The following is a 13700-nucleotide window of genomic DNA, read 5'->3' as shown; positions in this document are numbered from 1 at the left end:
GTATGTTTCTGTTTAAAGACATTATTCAATATATGTTGTTACTTCAATAATCACAGCCAATAGCACTATAACTCTGCCTGAGGGAAGCTCATCTAACACAAGTATTTTCTCCAAGAGGCACATCACAGGCTTCTCCTTAGCATAGGAACACTAGACAGTATTTCAGCACTGTGCTTGGGGGCCACTTTAAACAGCAAAATCACCAACAAAAAGAAAAGACAAAATGTGCAAAAAAAACAAAAACAAAAACAAAAAACAAAAAACAACTAAACTAAATACACCATGAAAAGGACATTTGTTTTCAGTGCGAGAGCTGCAACACGAAGGCAGAATGTCACCTTGTTCAACCTCAGCTGGGAATGTCTGTGTCAGGCAACTCAAAGTTTTCATCACTCTGCACATATCTGGAAAGCCTGAAAGTGCTGGGAGCCCTGGCTTGGAGGTTACAAACAAATTTCAGGGAGATGACAAGTGTGCAAGCAGCGTTTCTGCAAATAATGAGGATTGACCGCATTTAAGATGCATGGGTATTAAGATGTTAGTGGGTGCAAACCCAGGAGGCAATCTTCAATTCATTGATGAGAGTGCACTGTTGAAAGCTCTTTTCATTCCTATTTGTATTCAGATTTAGGAAAGCTCCAAATGCTTGCAGGAATCCACACATCTTCTATCAGGGTATATTGCAGATGGTTCCCAGGAAACCAGCTCTGAACGGGTGATTTGCAGCCGGTTTACTGGGAAGTGTTCCTGGGATCAACCCCTGTAGGGAAATGAAGGCAGTGGATTTGGGTACAAGGGGACACTGAACTGAAATGAAGTCACAGTGAATCACGGCAGGGGTGGGGCTGAAGCTCGAATGACCTCAGAGTTGCCCCCACATTAAGGCTGAGGAGCTGGGCTTTCGTAACACCCCCAATGGCAAGTCACTAGACGCAGGCTGTCCCTCAGAAGGCACAGTGACTTTTCGTGTGATGATGATCTTCAACAGATGACAATTCCCAAAAAAGACCAAGCTGCATGAAGTCACCATGATCATTCCCAGGAGCTGGAGGGATGGGTTCCCCGTCATGGAAAGAGAATATAGGCAGCACGTACCTGCCTATCACCCCCTAAACTGTGCCAAGCACAAGAGGGTGTTTCCAATGATGTATCTGGAGACAGCCTCAATGAGGTTTTAAAAAGGCATGGAACTAACTGTAGTGGCAGAATGACGGACCCCAAAGATGTCCACCCCCCCATCCTCAGAACTTGGGACTGTGTTGCTTTACATGGCAAAAGAAACTGTGCACACAGGATTACAGTTAAGGACCTTGAGATGAAGTGGTTTTCTTGAATTATGCAGGTATATCCAATGCATCCATATGAATTCTTAAGAGCAGAGAAACTTCACAGGCTGCACATATGCAGGGATATAACAATATGAGAAGCACTCCATCTGTTCTTGCTGACATTGAGGATGGAAGAAGGGGGCCACGAGCCAAGGAACGTGGGCAGGCTTCTAGAAGGTGGAAAAGCCAAAGAAATGGATTTCCATCTAGAGCCTCTAGACAGGACTCAGCCCCGAATTTTAGCCTAGAAGATGCACATTGGACTTTGGACCTATAGAACTATGAGAGTGTGTGTGCATTGTTTAAGCCACCCAGTATGCAGTGATTTGTTACAGCAGCAATAGAAAGCTAATTCACTACCTATCAATATAGTGACAGTGGCTCCACATGCTGAGAGAAAAGGGAGGCATCTGAGTGTTCCAAGTGACTGACTGAATCTGCAAGGATTTCCCAGCCAGCAGCGAAAGCCATTACAACAGCTTCAACTACTGTTGATCACTTTCCAGGTGATGTCTTCTTTTTTTCTTCACTGTTTTATCTCAGTGTATGCCTCTGGAGCCATTTGTTTCCTTTATGTTTTCACTCCTTGAATTGATCACTACTGAACCTCACAACTGCACAATTGTACACAATTATAAATTAATCCTGTAGCCCCGAAATTCTGTGTGATTCACAACCAGGCAGCTTGGCCCAGCCTAACAGCTGTGCCTTCAGGAAGGCGAGAAAACCAAAACATCTTTTCTGTCACTCTTCATGCCAGTTCATCTCCCCTGAGAGGGAACATTTCCCCAAGTCCACTGGTAAAATACAAGCAGGCATGCAATTCCATTACTTACCCAGGAACATGCCTACCTACTCTGGGTCTGACCTTGAACTTGGTGAAGGAGGGAAAATGGTGAACAAGAAAGATTCAGTCCTCACCTCAGAGAACTTGGAGTTTGGTAAGGAGTATAGCAAGAGTTCATTTTAATGCAGTGTATTTATGTTCATTGATAGAGAAATACAGGCTCCTGTAGGACTATATGGAAGAAACAGTGTTAGACGGTCAGGGAACGCTTCTCTGGAGAATTGGCTCTGAAACTGAGACCTGAAGAATGTATAGAAATTAGCTAGACAAATGGATTTAAGAACGAAGCATGCTCCAGATCAACAGAACGTGGATACTGCAGAGGCAACAGTGAAAATCACTGCCATTTACTGTACGTTTGCAATATGTGAGGTCTTACGCTGAAGTGCTTTACATACATGATTTCATTTCATCATCAAAACAACCCAGTGAGGTATTATCAATCGCATTTTCCAGACAGAAAAACTAAGGAACATTGAGTTTATAGATCTTGCCCGAAACAATGTTGGTAGTAAGTAGTTGAAAATAGACTTGCATCCAAAAAGTCTGGCCCTAGAATTCCTACAATTCCCTTAGAATCCTGCACTGTCTCTTGCTCAGTCCCAAGCAAGAGATCCAGTGACTCATTCCAGGAACTGAAAGAAGTTCCATATGCTTGGAGCTAAGGTGACAGGGGCAGGCGTTTAGATTTAGGAGCGGCAGAAAATGAAGTAGAACTTAGTATTTACCACCAGATCATAATGTATATGCCCAATATGCAAGATTTCATCAGTTTTGGATAAGGGTTCGGAAGCTGTGGGATTCAGTGAAAAGGGCATAGTCTTTGGTGTCGAACAGACCAAGTCCCAATTCTCCCACTTCTACTTCTACGCTGAGCAATTTAGGTTCCTTAAACTCCCTGTACATTTCCCCCTATGCTCCCATCTGTGACTTGGAGCTTATAATAGATACATGAAGGAGTTGTGAGGACTGCATGTTGTAAAGTACATAAGTGTCTGGCATATAGTGAGGAGGTACTTAAATGTTCAGTATTTCCCCTTCCTCATCACGGGAGGGAGCAGAGCAGACTGTCTAAATACCTCTGTATGGTTCAGCCAACAAAGAACAAGAAGTTGAACAAAAATGGATCCTGACCCACAAATTTTAAATTGCGCTTGATTTGGGTCCAAACCTCATATTTTGTTGAACCAAACTGTAAACACCAAGGACAGTGTGGTATGGAGGCAGGCCAGTGGAGCAGAAATCCGAAATGTCAGAAATGTCAGTGTTTGTGTTCTCTCCACCACAAGTGACTATGGTGCCCCCTTCTCTGAGCCTCAGCCTCCTCAGCTGAAACAAGAGCAGGTGGCTCTTGGTGGCCTCTGTGTACCATTCAGCCTGAGCTTCGAGCTCCCTCAGTGCTTTGAGCATCTGAGCAGGAACAGGACTAGAAAGTCAAATTGATCTCTGAAGTAGGCCAGAATTCCCAGGTTAAACAAACAAACAAAAGATGTGTATGGATGGATGGATGGATGGATAGATGATAGATAGAAAGATAGATAAATGATGATGATGATAGATAGATAGATGATAGATAGATAGATGATAGAGATAGAGATCTTAAATGCCTTAACAAAAAAGGGGTATATAACAAATATCTTCTTGGGAGATGCAGAGAAGCAATGTAGGAAGGATATAAAATGCTGGGGTTCTGATGTAAGACAGACATACATTCTAATTTTCTCTCTGTTGTTTGCTGAATCTGTCACCCAAAGTAAATAATTACCTCTTTAACTTTGTCTCTTCATCTGTAAAATGGAAATGATAACCTTCTTTCATAGACTTGTATTCAAATTAAAGGGTGTTTACAACTTCAGTTCACTTTTCATCCTCCATGAGAAAAATAAAAATCGACTCAGCCCATCGCTCCACGGAAAGTTAAATACCCCTTCGTTTTTGCTCCCACTACATGGGGTGTACACAATGCCTCATCAAAGCATTTATTTTTCGAGCCACCTCCTATGTGAGCGCTGTCCTCCGTATTGGGCTTCTTGAGGACAGAGACTGTCATATTCACATGTATGTCTAAAGAGGGGCACTCAGATTGGCACTCAGCACGTGGTAATTTTTCAATGAATGTTGGTTATTCAAATAAATAAAATGAAAATTAAAACAATGAAATTGCACGTTTTGTCCACGCTAGATGCTGAAGATTTTTAAGAGATATATACACTTAATGCAGGCAAGTGCACATGAGCTGAATCAACCTTTCTTGAAATCAGCTAAGTAATACATCTCAAGAGTCTTAAACCTCTGTACCCTTTGATCCAGTAATTCTACTCTGAGGGCTCCAACCAGTGGAGATACTAGGCTATTGGCCAGGTAGAAGGCAATGGATGGGGAAAAGAGACTAAGTAAATACACCAAAGTATGAATAGCACCATTTCTGAGTGGTAGAGGGATTAAAAGTGATTTTAATTCTCCATTTGATACATTGCTGTATTTTCCAAGGCTTAATGGTCATGTAAAACTTTTATAGGAGGATTATAATGTACTTTTATAGTTCTAAGAGACATTTTTACAAATTTAAATATATAACCCTAAATATATTAAAAACATGTTCATCTTCCTCAAATACATAAGCTGCTTTTATTTACCCTGATACTCAACATAGCACCTTGCATCTTGTAGATACCCTACAAGTTCATTACACATATATATGATTTTACATGAGTGTATCTACTTGGGGCCTTAATTAATCTATCTTCACTCTCTAAATTTAGAAGTGTCACTTGTATTTTTCTTCTGGTCATTTAATTGCCAGAGACATGCAAGTGTCAGCAGATCTATTGTTCTCCAAAACAGGTTAATGCTCCAGTTAAATGCTGTCCAGATAGTTTTTATCAAAAAGTAGCACAGTTCTCCCCATGAGGTTTCAGCATCACATGCCAGGAGGAACAGTAAAGCTAACTAGGTTGCAAGGATTTGTTGGAGGGTCTGATCATTGCTGTGTTATTGCTGAGGTAGACACAAATGAAGTGCTTAAGTAAAACGTCATTATTGTGGCCCTTCTCTCTTAATGGAGTTCTTTGAGACCAAAACATCTGGCTATAGTTCTTTTCTTTGTTTAAAAAAAAAAAAGGCCAGCGTTGGGGTGCCTGGGTGGCTCATTCGGTTGAGGGGCCAACTCTTGTCTTCAGCTCAGGTCATGATCTCACAGTTTGTGAGTTCAAGCCCCACGTTGAGCTCCACGCTGACAATGCAAAGCCTGTTTAGGATTCTCTCCCTCTCTCTCTGTCCCTCCCCCACTGGTACTCTCTTTCTCCCTCTCTCTCAAAATAAATAAACTTAAAAAAAAAAGACCAGTGTTTACTTGGCCAAAATTTTTACTGGGTAAAGATGCCAGTCTCTCAATAGAATTGGCCATCATTGCATATTTTTATATAGTCATGTTGTAAAACTTTTCCTGTGTCATCTCAAGACCTCCTCCTGGAGTTTATTACATCAAATACCCAAATTCTTATATTTCCATAAGACTTTGACTATATTCTTATCCCCCTCAGACCCCAATACGATAAAAATCATTCCTGCTCCATTATTCTTTTGGGCTGATTCTGCTTCTCTCATTTCCTAAAGTATCAATGTCTTAAAACAGGTAGCTCACACTTGGCTGGAAAAATTTCGCACACTTCCTCCAGTCCCCCAGCTTACTCCAACTTCTGATTTCTACTCTTGCTTTCCACTCTGCTGAAATTATGCTCTTGAAAATCTCCCATGAATTCTTGCTACCAAAGCCGCGGCTCCTTTCCATTCTTCAACTTCCTCACCTTCTCTGTTTTCTGTTGTTTGTTCTATCTTATTAAAAATCACTTCTTTTCACTTCGATGCTTGGCAGGGTAGGATGTCAATGACCAAGGAACTGGGATTTTGCCCATGCCCCCAGTTCTTTATCAGTATCAAGCAATAGTTTGAAAGTGCATTTAACTTTGTAAAATGTTCACACGAGTTAAACGTAAGTATGTTTTTACTGAAATATGGAAAATGAAACACGTGCGGGAAAGTCTGTCTCTATACCCTGTCCTCCACACCAACTCATCCCATTCCTCCTCATGTAAATAACCTGGTGAGTCTCTTCCAGTGCTTTTTCTGTGTATCCAAATCGATATATGGGTATGTAAACAGAAATAGACATCGTATAAACATAAACGATACACACATAGTTTTTGCCAACAAATGAGCTCATGTGTGTATTTTTTCTGAAACCCGTCTGTTGCTTTAAAACTAAAAGGAAGAGATACTAAGGGTGGGAAGGAGAGTAGCATGAAGAGTAGGGAGACACAAAGGTGGACAGATGGCTTGCCTTTAGGCTTAAAATATCTCATGAATACATAGGCATATTTCATGTCCATGACACATAAAGCTTCTTAAATTTAGCAACTCAAGATTAAGAGCAGAATCTTGGATTTTGATTTCATTTTTAATAGTCGTCTTGTTGCTAATGTTGAGAATGAAACCACAGAGAGCTTAATTTGAGGGCCATCAATAAAATTCAATTTCAGTTTTTATTAGGAACTTGGGAAAGAAGGAATTATTTCTACATGACTTAATTTTAATAGTTGGTTTTGGTTTTCAAAAGGTATGAGGTTAAAGTAGTTACAGTCAAGGAATAGAAAGAGAGCAGCTTAATTTGAGTGGTTTTTTTTTTTTTTTTCCACATTCTGGCTACACTGAGCAAGGTGATTGGATTACACGGTCTACTCAGATGCTGTAAATATCTTTACATGAGGTAAGCTTTTCCCTAGCACAGTGGTAACATGCCTTAAACAAAGTATTAAAAGCTTTGAACAAGATGGCATCTGAGTATAATGAGGTTTACTAGTTTTCTAGAAAAATGAAACACCTTTTGAAGTGACTTTTAGAAGATGAAGAAAGATTTGTACTACACAGAAGAGGCTTTCAGTGTTTGGGTTAAAAAGAACTCCGGTTCAAAAGACTTCAGGGGATTTTTCTATGAACTAAATGGTTAGAGACTGGTATCTCGTCACGCACCCTGTTGAAAAGGGAAAAGGTTATAGAAGGGCAGATATTAGAAAGGGCAAGGGAATTTCAAACAAGAATAAGCAGCATTCTATTATTGCAGATATAGTCATTGCCAAAGAACTGGAGGTATCATTAATCATGTTACATTGAAAGAAATGAGCAATTGATTTGGAGATGATTGGTAGCTATCACCTGTAAAGACTAGAAAAGAGAGATTTAAATAAAACACTTTACAGTAAAGATCCAAAAGTGAAAAATACCTTAGAATTGAGGGACACTCAAGGAAGAGATAAAGAATGCATTAATACATGTTTATTGAGAGGTTGAGGACTTTGGTAAGGGCTTGAAGACTTTCGACAGCCTAACCTTCAGATGCATGCAGTGAAAAGATTACTTAAGCAAGATAGCATTGATTGATATTTTTCTCAAACTTATTCCTATTAATGGGGCTAAAAGACATTAGTAATTAATAACCTCAAGATTGATAATTCTCATTTTAATCATTGATGTTGATCATCACACATACTGGGAGCATTAAAGAAACGTGGCAAACATTTCCTTTGAGTTTTAATGATGGGTTGTTGGCAAGGTTTTACAAGGCAAATGCTTGGGGGCTATTTATCTCTTCCCAGGTAAGGCCCCGGCTGCTGCATGAATACTAACACGAATTCTCAAAATGAACTGGTGGACTTTCCACAGGTGCGGCTACCTAAAGAAGAAATATGACACATACTCATTTTCTTTGAAATAAAAAGACAACATTTTTAAAACCAAGAAGCCTTACACTACCTAATCACTTATCACTGTCCAATTAAAATGCAATTCAGAAAACATTTTGAATAAATTAAAATACCTAAGTGCAAATAGACACCTCTTGAAACCTGGGATCCTACACGTATATTGTCCCACCCACTCTCATCCAAGATTCTTACTATATCAGTCTAGGGCTTTATGCTGGTGAGCATGTGCTTACATATTCTTCCAGGAGATTTCAATATGGATGCATCTCATCACCACAACCAAATGAAAACTACTCTTTCAATGCTTCAGTAAAGGGTAATTGAAAAGAAATCAAAAGGCCTCAGTGTATGATCATGGTGCCGTTCATACACTTACCATCTATACTGATTTTTGTTTAGCCTTCTACAACCAGAAGCTCTCTTTCCAGGGGCAACCTCTTCCTCCCACTTTGTACGCCCTGAATCCTATTATTTCTTTATTTCTCTCCTCTTGGCCACAGGAGTGGTCACATGACCCAGCCCTGTCCAAGTGTTTATCCTATTCCTCTGGCCAAAGTGACTCAAAATGGGGCAGAGAAAGTACTCTCCAGGATTTTCTGCCCCAGCCGCTAAGACGGGCAATTGTTCCTTTTTCCACTGCTGATGTGAAGCTGGTAAATGTGTCCAACCTGCTATGTGATTGCTTAAATTCTTTGGCTTATTTTCTTCACCTATAGAATTGAAATAATGGCATCCACCATGCCTGTACATGAAAGCATTGAGACATAACATTTAAGCTCACATACATCCCTCCAAAATAAATATTTAATTCAGACAGTAAGTCATCCAAACTAATTATTTAGTATTATATAAAAATGTCTTAATTTCTTAATCCTTAAGGAGTTATTCCATTGTCATGTAAATAGTGCTCGTCAGCAAACAAAGCAAAAACCTCAATCTATTTATAAACCAATAATAACAATGAATAATTCATTCTTCAGCCACTGAATAGTTTAATCACGTTATTAGTTATATCTTAATAGCCCTTTCCTCCAATATTAAAATTATATTTTAAAACTTCTAATTTCCTGGTACAATGTGTATCAGTCACTCTCAAATTTATCAATCACCTGGTAATCATATAAAATGCAGATTAGGATTCAACAGGTCAGGGTGGGGCCTGAGATATGGTATCTCTTTTTTTTTCTGGCTTTATTGAGCTATAATTCATATATAACATTGTGTAACTTTAAGGTGAACAATGTAATATGATACACGTATATACTGTGGAATGATTACCATGACAGGGTTAGTTAACATCTTCATCACTTCACATAATTACCTTTGTGTGTAATTGTGTGTATGTGTGTGCATGTGTGTGGTGGTTAGAACACCCAGGGCACCTGGGTGGCTTAGTCAGTTAAGCTTCCAGCTTCAGCTCAGGTCATGATCTCGCAGTTTATGAGTTCGAACTCCTGCATCGGGCTCCCTGCTGTCAGTGTGGAGCCTGCTTCAAATCCTCGGTCCCCCTCTCTCTCTGCCCCTTCTCCACATGTGCTCTCTTTTTTTCTCTCTCAAAAAATAAATAGACATTAAAAAAATAAGATTTACTCTTTTCAAGGGAGGCAACCCATAAAAGACTCTTAAATACAGAGAACAAACTGAGGGTTGCTGGAGGGGAGGCGGCAGGGGGGATGGGCTAGATGGGTGATGGCCATCAAGAAGGGTATTTGTTGGGGCGCCTGGGTGGCGCAGTCGGTTGAGTGTCCGACTTCAGCCAGGTCACAATCTCGCGGTCTGGGAGTTCGAGCCCCGCGTCAGGCTCTGGGCTGATGGCTCAGAGCCTGGAGCCTGTTTCGGATTCTGTGTCTCCCTCTCTCTCTGCCCCTCCCCCGTTCATGCTCTGTCTCTCTCTGTCCCAAAAATAAATAAACGTTGAAAAAAAAAAAATTAAAAAAAAAAAAAAAAAAAAAAGAAGGGTATTTGTTGGGATGAACACTGGGTGTTACATGTAAGTGATGAATCACTAAGTTGTAGTCCTGAAACTGATACTACATATATGTTAACTAACTTGAATTTAAATAAAATAAATAAATAAATAAATAATTGATTTACTCTCTTAACACTTTTTTTTTTTGGTTAATATACAGTGTAATATTAGTTTCAGGTGGATAATATAGTGATTCAGCACGTCCATGCAACACCCGGTGCTCATCACAAGTGCCCTCCTTAACCCACATCACTGATTTCACCCATCCCCCCACCCACTTCCCCTCTGATAACCATCAGTTTGTTCCCTCTAGTTAAAAGTCTGTTTCTTAGTTTGCACCCCCCTCTCTTTTCTTCCCCTTTGCTCATTTGTTTCGTTTCTTAAATTCCACATCTGAGTGAAATCAGATGGTATTTGTCTTGTCATTAGTTTTGAGCAATTTGATTATGATGTGCTTTGATGTGGTTTTCTTTGTTTCTTCTGCTTGGGGTTTTTGAGATTCTTGGATCTGTGCTTCTATAATTTTCATCAAATATGGAAAGTTTTCATCCACAGTTTATTCAAATGATTTTTTTTCTTATTTTTTTCTGTTTTCTTTTTTTTTAATTTAAATCCAAGTTAGTTAACAATACTTTTTGAGTATATAATAGCATTTTTAACTGTTGTCACCATGCAGTACATTAGATTCCTAGAACTTATTCATCTTCTAATTGGAAGTCTGTGCCCTTTGATCAACATCTCCCCATTACCCCCACCCCCCAGCCCCAGCAATCAGTGTTCCGCTCTCTCTCCCCTTCTATGAATTTGACATTTTTAGGTTCTACATGAAAGCGAGATCACACAGTACTTGTCCTTCTCTGTCTGACTTATTTCATATGTGCATATAACACAACTTCTTTATCCATTCACCCATTGATAGACACGTAGGTCGTTTCCATGTCTTGGCTATTGTGAGTGACGCTGCAGTGACTATGGGGTTGCAGACACCTCTTCAAGATAGTGATTTCATTTCCTTCAGGTATATTCTCAGATGTGCGATTGCTAGATCATGTGGTGGGCCTCTTTTTACATTTTTGAGGAACCTCCATACTAATTTCCATAGTAGCTATAGCAATTTACACTCTCATCAATAGTGCACAAGGGCTCCCTATTCTCCACATTCTCCCCCAGTTCTTGTTATCTCTTGTCTTTTTGATAATAGATATCCAAACAGGTAGGAGGGGATGTCTCATTTTGATCTGCACTTCCCTCATGATTAGTGATGTCAAGCACCTTTTCACGTACCCGTTGGTGATTTTCATGTCTCCTTTGGAAAAATGTCTATTCAGGCCCTCTGCCCATTTTTCAATCAGATTATTTTGGGTTTTTGCCATTGAGTTATATAAGCTCATTATATATTTTGTACATTAACTTCTCATCAGATAGGTGGTTTACAAGTATTTCCAACAAACTCTAGATGACAGGTGTATATCTGGGCTGCAGACCAGCTTTGAGCATCAAGGAGCTAGAACAAAACCCTCAGATCAATATAAATACAAATTAAATTAGTTTAGTTGGGAGTTGAAGATTGAAGACATAGCCTTATTTTTCTTATTAAAAAAATGTGATTATGACAAATGGTTCTCTGGGCTTTTGTCTCCTCATCTTAGATGAAAATATTGAAATTTGTTATACAAAAAAACATAAGCATACAGTGGATACTTAAGAAATTATTGATTGACTGACATTGGAAAATACCATAGAATCACATCTTGGGATTTTTAAGGACTTACTATTATAAGTGAAAAGGCTGGGCATTTTTTATTAGGTAATTATTGTAGAGCTTCCAGATTTATATTCAATCTTCATTTTCACATAATAGTCAATTTGACAAATATATATATATAAGATCCTGTCATTTTCAATGAAGAATTGAGCCTATAATTAAATGTTGTTCACAGTTCAGTGACCTAGGGTTCATATTGAAAAGACAAGTTAAAATGGTAGGTAAACGATGAAACACATTTCTGACCAAGCGACTTCATGAAAATATACACTGGAATATGATTGTCAGTTAAGGTGGCTTCTTAAAGGCAGCCTGCATTAGAATAGGGTGTGCATTTCCTTCCCATGCCTTGCAGTGCTGGTGCAGAATAGTAAACATATCATTTTAATATAAAATAGACATCCTGGTTCAAAAGTTGCAGCATAGAGTTGACTCTTTAAGCCAGAAGACATTGAAATATACTGAGAGGCAACATTTCACCAAGAAATCCACAAAGTTCATCAAATTTCAGTCATGAAATTTCAGCTAAGAATATTCCTTCTTAGCATAAAAGATTTTGACATTCTCTGTTTAACAGATTTTAAAGTGAGAGTAATTTAGTGTATCTCAGATAATATTAGAGTAATCGATGGATCGGGTTTCCTTGTTCCAAGGTAGAATACCAAGTATTCAGTTGAGTTGTTGATGATGGATTGATTTGACCCAGACTTAAGGATATCCCTAAAAAAGCAAAATAATAAGATCAACGTTTCCCAGGGTGGTTTCTTTTTTGTTGTTTTTTGTTGTTGTTGTTGGTTTTTTTTTTTTTTTTGGTCGTTCCTTGATCAACTAAGTCGATTTTGGCTTTTAGTTACTAATCAGTATTCCACTAATGCCTGTTATAACAATTCAAAAAGACTTAACAGAACCTCATAAGAGTCAATTTGGTTAATTCCCCCCCCCCCCACATAGGTAAATGTGACAAATGTATTTTTATTTAGTGACACCTGAGGTGGGTTAGGATTTTTTAAGTTTATGGGCAGGCTTTTTTAAGAGACCTGAGTGAGAATTTCAAGCTAACGGCAACATTTCCATGAAGTATATCTCTAAACAAAAGAAAAATCTGACAGTTGTTTTGAAATCAGCATACCATGTTAAGTTTAACACACATTCCAGCACAAAGCTGGTCATTCCATGACCAGTCTAGAAAGAATTACCCACATGGTATAGATGAACATTTGTCCATTCAGCTTCAAGATAGCTCTTAATGTCTGTAGAAATCATTTTTTTTCACTGAAAAAAAAAAAAAGACCATCAGGTGTTACATGGCACAATTATTTGTGACATTGTCGGGGATCCTTTTATTTTTGCTATATATTGCCTCATAATTGCAATTTTGAAAGTGGATTACTGAGTTGAAAGGGCAGAAAAGTTGAAGGAGTAAGTTTATGAGTTGAGCTCTGTGTGGAAACCTCCCTTGGGTAGCTCAGCATCCAGCAGTATATAGCATACATAGATTAATGATTTGAGTTAGAATAATATGACTTGTTATTTAAATACAAGGATAAATAATGAACACTACCACGTTTCCCAATCCATAAAAAAACCTAACCCTTTAAATTTTTTAAAGTAGCTATATAGCAGATAAAAACTTTTTTGGGGGGGCGCCTGGGTGGCGCAGTCGGTTGAGCGTCCGACTTCAGCCAGGTCACGATCTCGCGGTCCGTGAGTTCGAGCCCCGCGTCGGGCTCTGGGCTGATGGCTCAGAGCCTGGAGCCTGTTTCCGATTCTGTGTCTCCCTCTCTCTCTGCCCCTCCCCCGTTCATGCTCTGTCTCTCTCTGTCCCAAAGATAAAATAAACGTTGGAAAAAAAAAAAAAAACTTTTTTTTTTCTGTTCTTTTCTCAATCCTTTTACTGTTACGTTGTTGTCTAAAGGTTGGAAGTAGATTTCTGAATCTTTTGGAAATTTCTTGGTTGAGGTTATCCCATGTAGAGTTTCATTATCTTGGCAGGAAAACAAACATAAGGCAGATAACATTTGAGGCATTTAGC

At 39.0% G+C, this 13700-nt stretch overlaps 1 long non-coding RNA gene across 3 annotated transcripts in view; it reads right to left on the bottom strand.

The window, feature by feature from the left end:
* LOC125164472 (uncharacterized) overlaps positions 1–13700 on the bottom strand; it is a 47149-nt gene that overhangs the window by 11807 nt on the left and 21642 nt on the right. The window contains exons 3-4 of one of the 3 annotated variants that reach the window (XR_007151786.1): positions 12869–12940; positions 7745–7903 (exon numbers count right to left, since the gene is read on the bottom strand). The exons of 1 other annotated variant lie outside the window; for it this stretch is intronic. This is a non-coding gene — a long non-coding RNA (uncharacterized LOC125164472). Of the gene's footprint in view, positions 1–7744; positions 7904–12868; positions 12941–13700 lie in introns of those variants that run through there. One more of the 3 variants, XR_007151785.1, reaches the window with a different exon arrangement.

This window comes from Prionailurus viverrinus, chromosome B1 (assembly GCF_022837055.1).
Source record: "Prionailurus viverrinus isolate Anna chromosome B1, UM_Priviv_1.0, whole genome shotgun sequence".
In the NCBI taxonomy this organism is placed as follows: domain Eukaryota; kingdom Metazoa; phylum Chordata; class Mammalia; order Carnivora; family Felidae; genus Prionailurus; species Prionailurus viverrinus.
Note: the sequence above shows the minus strand (reverse complement) of the source record. Positions and strands in the feature narration are given on the sequence as shown.